Source organism: Arachis ipaensis, chromosome B3 (assembly GCF_059453495.1).
Source record: "Arachis ipaensis isolate K30076 ecotype BB chromosome B3, ASM5945349v1, whole genome shotgun sequence".
In the NCBI taxonomy this organism is placed as follows: domain Eukaryota; kingdom Viridiplantae; phylum Streptophyta; class Magnoliopsida; order Fabales; family Fabaceae; genus Arachis; species Arachis ipaensis.
This window is the reverse complement of record NC_142438.1, coordinates 53956246-53970500: the sequence shown is the minus strand read 5'-3', so window position 1 is coordinate 53970500 and position 14255 is coordinate 53956246. Positions and strand designations below refer to the sequence as shown.

Here is a 14255-nt window from a genome sequence, read left to right as displayed (position 1 = left end):
CCTAGTCTTTCCTTGGGAAAAGTTAGAGTTATCGGAACCCGAATTAATTCTTGAAGAATTCCAATTTTCAATCAACAATGAGTTTGATAACTCAAGTGTCTCCAATGACTCAACCAAAGGCAAAAGGGAAAAAATCAAATTATAAATAAAAGAGAGAACAATCATAAATCTGAAATACTTCAATTAGCACTAATAAAGATATCAAATGTAACATGAAAGAGTTCATAAATTAAATTAGAAAAATAAATAAAAGGAACATTGAACCTGTGATGAAGAAGAAATAATGCTAGATCCTAAAACTAAATCCTAAGAGAGAGGAGAGAACCTCTCTCTCTAAAAACTACATCTACTCCTAAAATTGTGAATGTGAAAGCTTGATTATGAATGGATGCATTCCCCTACTTTATAGCATCTAATCTGTGTTTTCTGGACCGAGAATTGGGTCAGAAACAGCCCAGAAATCGCTGGAGAAGAAATCTGCCACGCTAATTTTCGGAACTGTGATGTGTCCGCATAGAGCACGCGTTCGCGTCACCTAGAATCAGAGCAACTATAGCATATTATCTATCAAATCAAAGCCCCAGACGTTAGCTTTCCAACGCAACTGAAACCGCATCATTTGGACCTCTGTAGCTAAAGTTATAGCCGTTTGAGTGTAGAAAGGTCAGGCTGGACAACTTAGTAATTTCTCCAACTTCTTGTATTCCTTCCACTTTTGCATGCTTCCTTTCCATCCTCTGAGCCATTCCTGCCCTGTAATCTCTGAAATCACTTAACACACATATCAAGGCATCTAATGGTAATAAGAGAGAATTAATATTAGCAATTATAAGATCAAAGAAGCATGTTTCCAATCATAGCACAAATTCTGGGAAAGAATTGTAAAACATGCAAATAGTATGAATAAGTGGGTAAAGAGTTGATAAAAACCACTCAATTGAGCACAAGATAAATCATAAAATAGTGATTTATCACTTGTCCCTAAGCAACTGAAAATCAATTAGGATAAAAAGAAGAGAATATACTATAAATTCCAAAATATCAATGAAACTTAGCTCCAATTAAATGAGTGGGACTAGTAGCTTTTTGCCTCTGAACGGTTTTGACATCTCACTTTATCCCTTGAAGTTCAGAAGGATTGGCATCTATAGGAACTCAGAATTCAGATAGTGTTATTTATTCTCCTAGTTCAGTATGTTGATTCTTGAATACAGCTACTTTATGAGTCTTGGCCGTGGCCCTAAGCACTTTGTTTTCCAGTATTACCACCGGATACATAAATACCACAGACACATAACTGGGTGAACCTTTTCAGATTGTGACTCAGCTTTGCTAGAGTCCCCAATTAGAGGTGTCCAGGGTTCTTAAGCACACTCTTTTTTTTTTTTTGCTTTGGATCACGACTTTAACCGCTCAGTCTCAAGCTTTTAACTTGACACCTTCAAGCCACAAGCACATGGTTAAGGAAAGCTTGGTTTAGCCACTTAGGCCAGGATTTTATTCCTTTTGGGCCTTCCTATCTACTGATGCTCAAAGCCTTGGATCCTTTTATTACCCTTGCCTTTTGGTTTTAAGGGCTACTGGCTTTTTCTGTTTGCTTTTTCTTTTTCTTTATTATAATTTTTTTCGCCAAAATTTTTTTTCTTTCTTTTTTTTTTGCATTTTTTTTCTGCAAGCTTTATTCTTCACTGCTTTTTCTTGCTTCAAGAATCAATTTTATGATTTTTCAGATTATCAAATAATATTTCTCCTTTTTCATTATTCTTCAAGAGCCAACAATTTTAACATTCATAAACAATCAAATTCAAAAGACATTTGCACTGTTCAAGCATTCATTCAGAAAACAAAAAGTATTGTCACCACATCAAAATAATTAAACTAATTTCAAGGATGAATTCGAAATTCATGTACTTCTTGTTCTTTTGTAATTAAAATATTTTTCATTTAAGAAAGGTGATGGATTCATAGGACATTCATAGCTTTAAGACATAGACACTTAAACACTAATGATCATGTAATAAAGACATAAACATAAATAGACATAGAGCATAGTAAACGAAAAACAGAAAAATAAGAACAAGGAGATTAAGGGACGGGTCCACCTTAGTAAAGGTGGCGTCTTCTTCCTCTTGAAGAACCAATGGTGTTCTTGAGTTCCTCTATGTCTCTTCCTTGTCTTTGTTGCTCCTCCCTCATAGCTCTTTGATCTTCTCTTATCTCATGGAGAATGATGGAGTGCTCTTGGTGCTTTACCCTTAATTGTACTATGTTGGAGCTTAATTCTCCTAAGGAGGTGTTGATTTTCTCCCAATAGTTTTGTGGAGGGAAGTGCATCCCTTGAGGCATCTCAGGGATTTCACGGTGAGGAATTTACTCATGCTCTTGTTAAGGTCCATGAACTCTTGTTTGCTCCATCTTTTTTTTAGTGATGGGCTTGTCCTCATCAATGAGGATATCTCCCTCTATGTCAATCCCAGCCGAATTGCAGAAGTGGCAAATGAGGTGAGAAAAGGCTAACCTTGCCAAAGTGGAGGACTTGTCAGCCACTTTGTAGAGTTCTTGAGGTATAGTCTCATGAACTTCCACTTCCTCCCCAATCATGATACTATGGATCATGATGGCCCGATCTACAGTTACTTCGAATTGGTTGCTAGTAGGAATGATAGAGCGTTGGATGAACTCCAACCATCCTCTAACTACAGGCTTAAGGTCCGGTCTTCTCAATTGAACCGGTTTGCCTCTTGAGTCAACTTTCCATTGAGCTCCTTGCACACATATGTCCATGCGGACTTGGTCCAACCTTTGATCAAAGTTGACCATTCTAGTGTAGGGGCGTGCATTTTCTTGCATCATTGGCAAGTTGAACGCCAACCTTACATTTTCCGGACTGAAATCTAAGTATTTCCCTCGAACCATTGTAAGCCAATTCTTTGGATTCGGGTTCATACTTTGATCATGGTTTCTAGTAATCCATGTGTTTGTATAGAACTCTTGAATCATTAAGATTCTGACTTGTTGAATAGGATTGAAGAGTACTTCCCATCCTCTTCTTCTAATCTCTTGTCGGATCTCCGGATATTTGCCCTTTTTTGAGCTTAAAAGGGACCTCAGGGATCACTTTTTTCTTGGCCACAACTTCATAGAAGTGGTCTTAATGGACCTTTGAGATGAATCTCTCCATCTCCTATGACTCAGAGGTAGAAGCAATTGCCTTTCCTTTCCTCTTTCTTGAGGTTTCTCTGGCCTTAGGTGCCATTAATGGTTATGGAAAAATAAAAAGCAACGCTTTTACAACACCAAACTTAAAATGTTTGCTCGACCTCGAGCAAAAGAAGAAAGAAAGTAGTAGAAGAAGAAGAAAATGGAGGAGATGGAGGGAGAAGGCGTATTCGGCCAAGGGGGAGAAGTGGTGGTTGTAATGTGTGAAAATGGAGTAGTGTTGAGGGGTTTATATAGGGGTGGGGGGGAAGGTAGGTTTCGGCTATTAGGGTTGGGTTTGGGAGGGAAAAGAATTTGAATTTTGGAGGTAGGTGGGATTTATGGGGAAGAGTAGATGGATGTGAGTGGTTAAGGGTATTTGGGGAAGAGGTATGGATCTGATTGGTGAAGGGTATTTGGGGGAGAGTGTTATGAAGAGGTGTGAGGAGGAGAGAAGAAGAGGTGGGGTTGGTGGAGATCCTGTGGGATCCACAGGTCTAGAGGGGTCAAGGACTTAGCATCCCTGCTCCATTTAGGCGTGCAAAACGCCCTTAGAATGCATGTCTGGCGTTAAACGCCAGCTTGCTGCTTGTTTCTGGCGTTTAACGCCAGCTTTTCTCCCATTCTTGGCGTTAAACGCCAATTCCATGCTCTGTTCTGGCGTTAAACGCCAGTCTGGTGCTTGTTTCTGGTGTTTAACGCCAGCTTGATGCTTCTTTCTGGCGTTAAACGCCAGTTTGATGCTTCTTACTGGCGTTTAAACGCCAGTAAGCTCTTCCTCCAGGGTGAGCTATTTTCAATGCTATTTTTCATTTTATTTTTGATTTTTCAGTTGTTTTTGTGACTTCACATGATCATCAACCTAAAGAAAACATAGAATAGCAATGGAAAATAAATAGATATAATTAAATAACATTGGGTTGCCTCCCAACAAGTGCTTCTTTAATGTCAATAGCTTGACAGTGAGCTCTCATGGACACTCACAAAAAATCAGAGCAATGTTGGGGTCTCTCAACACCAAACTTAGAGTTTGGTTGTGGCCTCTCAACACCAAACTTAGAGTTTGAATGTGGGGGTTTTGTTTGAATCTACATTGAGAGAAGCTTTTCATGCTTCCTCTCCATGGTTACAGAAGGAGAACCTTTAGTTCTGAATACAAGGTGGTCCTCATTCAACTGAAGGACCAACTCTCCTCTGTCAACACCAATCACTGCTTTTGTGTGGCCAGGAAGGGTCTGCCAAGGATGATGGATTTATCCTCATCCTTCCCAGTGTCTAGGATTATGAAATCAGCAGGGATGTAAAGGCTTTCAACCTTTACTAGCACGTCCTCTACTAGTCCATAAGTCTATTTCATGGATTTGTCTGCCATCTCTAGTGAGATTTTTGCAGCTTGTACCTCAAAGGTTCCCAGTTTCTCCATTATAGAGAGGGGCATGAGGTTTATCCCTGACCCTAGGTCACATAGAGCCTTCTCAAAGGTCATGATGCCTATGGTACAAGGTATGAAGAATTTTCCGGGATCTGGTTTCTTCTGAGGTAATGTCTGCCTCATTAATGCATTCAGTTCATTGGTTAACAAGGGGGGTTCATCCTCCCAAGTCTCGGTACCAAATAACTTGGCATTCAGCTTTATGATTGCTCCTAGATATTTAGCAACTTACTCTTCAGTGATGTCTTCATCCTCTTCAGAGGAAGAATATTCATCAGAGCTCATGAATGGCAAAAGGAGGTTCAATGGAATCTCTAGGGTCTCTGTATGAGACTCAGATTTCTTTGGTTCCTCAAAGGGAAACTCCTTTCTGTCCAGAGGACATCCCATGAGGTCTTCCTCACTGGGATTCACGTCCTCCTCCTCTTCTGGGCATTTGGTCACACCAAGTAAGGTTATGGCCTTGCACTCTCTCTTGGGGATTTTCTTCTGTATTGCTTGGGAGAGTACTGGGAGGAGTTTCAGTAATCTTCTTACTCAGCTGACCCACCTGTGCCTCCAAATTTCTTGTGGAGGACCTTGTTTCATTCATGAAACTTAGTGTGGTCTTGGATAGATCAGAGACTATGGTTGCCAGGCCAGAATGGCTCTGTTTAGAATTCTCTGTCTATTGCTGAGAAGATGATGGAAAAGGCTTGCTATTACTAAACCTATTCATTCCACCATTATTATTGAAGCCTTGTTGAGGCTTCTGTTGGTCCTTCCATGAGAAATTTGGATGATTTCTCCATGAAGAATTATAGGTGTTTCCATAGGGTTCTCCCATGTAATTCACCTCTGCTATTGCAGGGTTCTCAGGATCATAAGCTTCTTCTTCAGAAGATGCTTCTTTAGTACTGCTGGATGCAGCTTGCAATCCACTCAGACTTTGAGAAATCATATTGACTTGCTGAGTCAATATTTTGTTCTAAGCCAATATGGCATTCAGGGTATCAATTTCAAGAACTCCCTTCTTCTGAGGCATCCCATTGTTCACAGGATTCCTCTCAGAGGTGTACATGAACTGGTTATTTGCAACCATTTCAATGAGTTCCTGAGCTTCTGCAGGGGTTTTCACGTGAAGAGATCCTCCTGCAGAATGGTCCAATGATATTTTTGACAACTCAGATAGACCATCATAGAATATACTTATGATGCTCCATTCTAGAAGCATGTCAGTAGGACACCTTTTGATCAGTTGCTTATATCTTTCCCAAGCTTCATAGAGGGATTCTCCTTCCTTCTGTCTGAAGGTTTGGATTTCCACTCTAAACTTGCTCATCTTTTGAGGTGGAAAGAATTTGGCCAGGAAAGCACTGACCAGCTTATCCCAAGAGTTCAGGCTATCCTTAGGTTCTGAATCCAACCATGTTCTAGCTCTGTCACTTACAGCAAAAGGGAAAAGCATAAGCCTGTAGACCTCGGGATCAACTCCATTGGTCTTGACAGTGTCACAGATTTGCAAGAATTCAGCTAAAAACTGATGAGGATCTTCCATTGGAAGTCCATGAAACTTGCAATTCTGCTGCATTAGAGAAATCAATTGAGGCTTAAGCTCAAAATTGTTTGCTCCAATTGCAGGGAGTGAGATGCTTCTTCCATAGAAGTTGGAAGAGGGTGCAATAAAGTCACCAAGCATCTTCCTTGCATCTCCACCATTGTTATTAGGTTCGGCCATGTCTCATTCTTTTTCAAAAATTTCTGTCAGGTTCTCTCCAGAGAGTTGTGCTTTAGCTTCCCTTAGCTTCCTCTTCAGAGTCCTTTCAGGTTCAGGATCAGCTTCAACAAGAATATTCTTATCCTTGTTCCTGCTCATATGAAAAAAAGAGAACTGAAAAGAAAATATGGAATCCTCTATGTCACAGTATAGAATTCCTTATATGAGTATAAGAAGCGAAGAATAGAAGAAGGAGAAGAGAAAAATTCGAACATAGAAAAGAAGAGGGGGTTCGAATTATAAGTAGAAGAGAAGTGTTAGTAGATAAATAAATAAATAAAAAGAGATGAGATGGGGGAAGAATTCAAAAATAAAATAAAATAAAATAAAAATATTTTTGTCTTTATTTTAAATATTAGTTATAACTTGAAAATTAAAAAGAGAAATAAAATTTAATTAAAATTTAAGACAATTAGTTAATTAAAAGGAAATTTGAAAAAAAGGGGTTAGTGATTTTCGAAAATAATGAGAGGGAAAAGTAGTTAGGTGGTTTTGAAAAAGATATGATTGATATAGAAAACTTTTTAAAAATAAACCAAAAAGTCAAATAGTTAATTGAAAAAGATTTGAAAATCAAATTTGAAAGGGTGAGAAGTTAGAAAAGATTTTGAAATTGATTTTGAAAAAGATATGATTGAAAATCATTTTGAAAAAGATTTGAATTGGAAATTAAAAAGATTTGATTTTGAAAATTGAAATTGATTACTTGACTAACAAGAAACTAAAAGATATGATTCTAAAATTTAAAGATTGAACCTTTCTTAATAGGCAAGTAACAAACTCAAAAATTTTTTTGAATCAATCACATTAATTGTTAGTAAAGATTTTGAAAAATATGGAATAAAATAAGAAAAAAAAGATTTTTGAAAATTAAATTGAATTTTCAAAAATATGAAAGAAAAAATGAAAAAGATTTTATTTTTGAAAAAGATTTGAAAAAGATAGAATTTTTAAATTGAAAATTTGATTTGACTCATAAGAAACGACTAAATTTTCAAAATTTTTTGAAAAAGTCAACTCAAATATTCGAAATTTATGAGAAGAAAAAGGGAAAGATAATTTTTTTATTTTTAAATTTTTAATGAAGAAAGAGAAAAACAACAAAAAGACTCAAAACATAAAAATTATGAATCAAAACAAGAAAAATATGCCAGAACACTTTGAATGTCAAGATGAATACCAAAAACACTTTGAAGATCAAGATGAACAACAAGAACTTATTTTTGAAAATTTTTAAGAAAAGACACACATGAAAGACACCAAACTTAGAAATTTTTAATGTTGAGACACTAACAAATTGAAAATACATATGAGAAACAAGAAAAGATGCAAAACATGAAAATGCAAAGATCAAACAAGAGAAATCATCAAGAACAACTTGAAGATTATGATGAACACCATGCATGAATTTTTCAAAAATTTTTAGTGAAAATTAAAAATATGCAATTGACACCAAACTTAAAAATTGACACAAGATTCAAACAAAAAACATCAAATTTTTTGTTTTTATGATTTTATTATTTTTTTGTAATTTTTCGAAAATTGTTTGGAAAAAGAAAAATAAGGATTTCAAAATTTTTAATGAGAATTCTAGGAATCATGCAATGTTACTCTAAAGCTCCGGTCCAGGAATTAGACATGGCTTACTAGCCAGCCAAGCTTTCAGTGAAAGCTTCGGTCCAAAACACTAGACATGGCCAATGGCCAGCCAAGCTTTAACAGATCATTACATACAAAAGCTAAATTGCTGAGAAAGACAAAGAAGCTCTTCTAATGATAGTTGAAACCTCGGTCCAAAGGATTAGACATGGCTTAACAGCCAGCCAGGATTCAACATATCTCATGAAACTTTAGAATTCATTCTTAAAAATTCTGAAGAACATAGAATAATTTATTTTTTTTTTTTGAAATTTTTTTTTTGGAATTTTTTTGAAAAAAAAAATAAAAAAAACAAAAAGCTTAAAATTAAAATAAAATTACCTAATCTGAGAAACAAGATGAACCGTCAGTTGTCCAAACTCGAACAATCCCTGGCAACGGCGCCAAAAATTTGGTGCACGAAATCGTGACTGTTCATTCCTTGGTAACGGCGCCAAAAACTTAATACGCACGTTCATAATCATAGTTCTTTTTCACAACTTCACACAACTAACCAGCAAGTGCACTGGGTCGTCCAAGTAATAAACCTTACATGAGTAAGGGTCGATCCCACGGAGATTGTCGGCTTGAAGCAAGCTATGGTCATCTTGCAAATCTCAGTCAGGCGGATTCAAATGGTTATAGAGTTTTAATAATCAAAAGATAAATAAAACATAAAATAAAGATAGAGATACTTATGTAATTCATTGGTAAGAATTTCAGATAAGCGTATGGAGATGCGTTGTTCCTTCTGAATCTCTGCTTTCCTACTGCCTTCATCCAATCCTTCATACTCCTTTCTATGGCAAGCTGTATGTTGGGTGTCACCGTTGTCAATGGCTACTTCCCGTCCTCTCAGTGAAAATGGTCCTCTATGATTTCCCACATGGCTAATCAGCTGTTGGTTCTTGATCGTGTAGGAATAGGATTTACTATCCTTTTGCGTCTGTCACCACGCCCTACAGTCGCGAGTTTGAAGTTCGTCACAGTCATCCCATCCCAGATCCTACTCGGAATACCACAGACAAGGTTTAGACTTTCTGGATCTCAAGAATGCTGCCAATTGATTCTAGCTTATACCACGAAGACTCTGATCTCACGAAATGGAAGGCTCTGTTGTTAGGAGAGGAAACCATGCGTCGTGGACCAGGAATCTAAGAGATACACACTCTAGCTTGTTTTCATGTAGAACGGAAGTGGTTGTCAATCACGCGTTCATAAGTGAGAATGGTGATGATCACATTCATCATGTTCTTGTGTGCGAATGAATATCTTAGAATAAGAATAAGCATGAATTGAATAGAAGAACAATAGTACTTTGCATTAATACTCGAGGAACAGCAGAGCTCCACACCTTAATCTATGGTGTGTAGAAACTCTACCGTTGAAAATACATAAGTGATGGAGGTCAAGGCATGGCCGAATGGCCAGCCCCCTAAACGTGATCTTTGAACATAGAATTTGTCAAATACCAACCAGAGATGTGAAATAAATCACTAAAAGTAGTTTTTATACTAAACTAGTAGCTAGGGTTACATAAGATAAGTAAATGATGTAGAAATCCACTTCCGGGCCCACTTGGTATGTGCTTGGGCTGAGCATTGAGCTTTCATGTGTACAGACTCTTTTTGGAGTTAAACGCCAGGTTGTAGCCTATTTCTGGCGTTTAACTCCAGAATAGGGCAGGGAATTGGCGTTTGAACGCCAGTTTGAGTCGTCAAAACTCGGGCAAAGTATAAACTATTATATATTGCTAGAAAGCCCTGGATGTCTACTTTCCAACGCAATTAAGAGCGTGCTAATTGGGATTCTGTAGCTCCAAAAAATCTACTTCGAGTGCAAGGAGGTCAGAATCCAACAGCATCTGCAGTCCTTCTTCAGCCTCTGAATCAGATTTTTGCTCAAGTCCCTCAATTTCAGCCAGAAATTACCTGAAATCACAGAAAAATACACAAACTCATAGTAAAGTCTAGAAATGTGATTTTTATTTAAAAACTAATAAAAATATATTAAAAACTAACTAAATCATACTGAAAACTATGTAAAAATAATGCCAAAAAGCGTATAAATTATCCGCTTATCACAACACCAAACTTAAATTGTTGCTTGTCCCCAAGCAACTGAAAATCAATTAGGAAAAAAGAAGAGAATATACTATAAATTCCAAAATATCAATGAAACTTAGCTCCAATTAAATGAGTGGGACTAGTAGCTTTTTGCCTCTGAACAATTTTGGCATCTCACCTTATCCCTTGAAATTCAGAATGATTGGCATCTATAGGAACTCAGAATTCAGATAGTGTTATTGATTCTCCTAGTTCAGTATGTTGATTCTTGAACACAGCTACTTTATGAGTCTTGGCCGTGGTCCTAAGCACTTTGTTTTCTAGATTACCACTGGATACATAAATGCCACAGACACATAACTGGGTGAACATTTTCAGATTGTGACTCAGCTTTGCTAGAGTCCCCAATTAGAGGTGTCCAGGGTTCTTAAGCACACTCTTTTTTTTTTTTTTGCTTTGGATCACGACTTTAACCGCTCAGTCTCAATCTTTTAACTTGACACCTTCACGCCACAAGCACATGGTTAGGGACAGCTTGGTTTAGCCGCTTAGGCAAGGATTTTATTCCTTTTGGGCCCTCCTATCCACTGATGCTCAAAACCTTGGATCCTTTTTATTACCCTTGCCTTTTGGTTTTAAGGGCTACTGGCTTTTTCTGCTTGCTTTTTCTTTTTCTTTATTATATATTTTTTCGCCAAAATTTTTTTCTTTCTTTTTTTTTCGCATTTTTTTTCTGCAAGCTTTGTTCTTCACTGCTTTTTCTTGCTTCAAGAATCAATTCTATAATTTTTCAGATTATCAAATAACATTTCTCCTTTTTCATTATTCATCAAGAGCCAACAATTTTAACATTCATAAACAATCAAATTCAAAAGACATATGCACTGTTCAAGCATTCATTCAGAAAACAAAAAGTATTGTCACCACATCAAAATAATTAAACTAATTTCAAGGATGAATTCGAAATTCATGTACTTCTTATTCTTTTGTAATTAAAACATTTTTCATTTAAGAAAGGTGATGGATTCATAGGACATTCATAGCTTTAAGACATAGACACTTAAACACTAATGATCATGTAATAAAGACATAAACATAAATAGACATAGAGCATAGTAAACGAAAAATAGAAAAATAAGAACAAGGAGATTAAGGGACGGGTCCACCTTAGTGAGGGTGGCGTCTTCTTCCTCTTGAAGAACCAATGGTGTTCTTGAGCTCCTCTATGTCTCTTCCTTGTCTTTGTTGCTCCTCCCTCATAGCTCTTTGATCTTCTCTAATCTCATGGAGAATGATGGAGTGCTTTTGGTGCTCCACCCTTAATTGTCCCATGTTGGAGCTTAATTCTCCTAAGGAGGTGTTGATTTTCTCCCAATAGTTTTGTGGAGGGAAGTGCATCCCTTGAGGCACCTCAGGGAGTTCATGGTGAGGAATTTCCTCATGCTCTTGTTGAGGTCCATGATCTCTTGTTTGCTCCATCCTTTTCTTAGTGATGGGCTTGTCCTCATCAATGAGGATATCTCCTTCTATGTCAATCCCAGTCAAATTGCAGAGGTGGCAAATGAGGTGAGAAAAGGCTAACCTTGCCAAAGTGGAGGACTTGTCAGCCACTTTGTAGAGTTCTTGAGGTATAATCTCATGAACTTCCACTTCCTCCCCAATTATGATACTATGGATCATGATGGCCCGATCCACAGTTACTTTGGATTTGTTGCTAGTAGGAATGATAGAGCGTTGGATGAACTCCAACCATCCTCTAGCTACAGGCTTAAGGTTCGGTCTTCTCAATTGAACTGGTTTACCTCTTGAGTCAACTTTCCATTGAGCTCCTTCCACACATATGTCCATGAGGATTTAGTCCAACCTTTGATCAAAGTTGACCCTTCTAGTGTAGGGGTGTGTGTTTTCTTGCATCATTGGCAAGTTGAATGCCAACCTTACATTTTTTGGACTGAAATCTAAGTATTTCCCCCGAACCATTGTAAGCCAATTCTTTGGATTCGGGTTCATACTTTGATCATGGTTCCTAGTGATCCATGCGTTTGCATAGAACTCTTGAACCATTAAGATTCAGACTTGTTGAATAGGATTGGAGAGTACTTCCCATGCTCTTCTTCTAATCTCTTGTCGGATCTCCGGATATTCACCCTTTTTGAGCTTAAAAGGGACCTCAGGGATCACCTTTTTCTTGGCCACAACTTCATAGAAGTGGTCTTGATGGACCTTTGAGATGAATCTCTCCATCTCCTATGACTCAGAGGTAGAAGCAATTGCCTTTCCTTTCCTCTTTCTTGAGGTTTCTCTGGCCTTAGGTGCCATTAATGGTTATGGAAAAATAAAAAGCAACGCTTTTACCACACGAAACATAAAATGTTTGCTCGTTCTCGAGCAAAAGAAGAAAGAAAATAGTAAAAGAAGAAGAAAATGGAGGAGATCGAGGGAGAAGGCGTATTCGGCCAAGGGGGAGAAGTGGTGGTTGTAATGTGTGAAAATGGAGTAGTGTTGAGGGGTTTATATAGGGGTGGGGGGAAAGGTAGGTTTCGGCCATTAGGGTTGGGTTTGGGAGGGAAAAGAATTTGAATTTTGGAGGTAGGTGGGGTTTGTGGGGAAGAGTAGATGGATGTGAGTGGTTAAGGGTATTTGGGGAAGAGGTATGGAGGTGATTGGTGAAGGGTATTTGGGGGAGAGTGTTATAAAGAGGTGTGAGGAGGAGAGAAGAAGAGGTGGGGTAGGTGGGGATCTTGTGGGGTCCACAGATCCAGAGGGGTCAAGGACTTAGCATTCCTGCTCCATTTAGGCGTGCAAAACGCCCTTAGAATGCATGTCTGGCGTTAAACGCCAGCTTGCTGCTTGTTTCTGGCGTTTAACGCCAACTTTTCTCCCATTCTTGGCGTTAAATGCCAATTCCATGCTCTGTTCTGGCGTTAAACGCCAGTCTGGTGCTTGTTTCTGGCTTTTAACGCCAGCTTGATGCTTCTTACTGGCGTTTAAACGCCAGTAAGTTCCTTCTCTAGGGTGAGCTATTTTCAATGCTATTTTTCATTTTATTTTTGATTTTTCAGTTGTTTTTGTGACTTCACATGATCATCAACCTAAAGAAAACATAGAATAGCAATGGAAAATAAATAGATATAATTAAATAACATTGGGTTACCTCCCAACAAGCGCTTCTTTAATGGCAATAGCTTGACAGTGAGCTCTCATGGAGCCTCACAAAAAATCAGAGCAATGTTGGGGCCTCTCAACTCCAAACTTAGAGTTTGAATGTGGGGGTTTTGTTTGACTCTGCATTGAGAGAAGCTTTTCATGCTTCCTCTCCATGGTTACAGAAGGAGAACCTTGAGTTCTGAATACAAGGTAGTCCTCATTCAACTGAAGGACCAACTCTCCTCTGTCAACATCAATCACTGCTTTTGCTGTGGCCAGGAAGGGTCTGCCAAGGATGATGGATTCATCCTCATCCTTCCCAGTGTCTAGGATTATGAAATCAGCAGGGATGTAAAGGCTTTCAACCTTCACTAGCACGTCCTCTACTAGTCCATAAGCCTATTTCATGGATTTGTCTGCCATCTCTAGTGAGATTCTTGCAGCTTGTACCTCAAAGATTTCCAGTTTCTCCATTACAGAGAGGGGCATGAGGTTTATCCCTGACCCTAGGTCACATAGAGCCTTCTCAAAGGTCATGGTGTCTATGGTACAAGGTATGAAGAATTTTTCGGGATCTGATTTCTTCTGAGGTAATGTCTGCCTCATTAATGCATTCAGTTTATTGGTTAACAAGGGGGTTCATCCTCCCAAGTCTCGGTACCAAATAACTTGGCATTCAGCTTCATGATTGCTCCTAGATATTTAGAAACTTGCTCTTCAGTGATGTCTTCATCCTCTTCAGAGGAAGAATATTCATCAGAGCTCATGAATGGCAGAAGGAGGTTCAATGGAATCTCTATGGTCTCTGTATGAGACTCAGATTCCTTTGGTTCCTCAAAGGAAAACTCCTTTCTGTCTAGAGGACATCCCATGAGGTCTTCCTCACTGGGATTCACGTCCTCCTCCTCCTCTGGGCATTCGGTCACACCAAGTAAGGTTATGGCCTTGCACTCTCTCTTGGGATTTTCTTCTGTATTGCTTGGGAGAGTACTGGGAGGAGTTTCAGTAATCTTCTTAC

General features: G+C 38.3%; 1 non-coding gene across 1 annotated transcript; it reads left to right on the top strand.

The window, feature by feature from the left end:
* Positions 1-5841: 5841 nt before the first annotated feature.
* LOC148570666 (small nucleolar RNA R71) lies at positions 5842-5945 on the top strand. The gene has a single exon (XR_015908888.1). It is a non-coding gene; the product is annotated as a small nucleolar RNA R71 (small nucleolar RNA).
* Positions 5946-14255: the final 8310 nt, after the last annotated feature.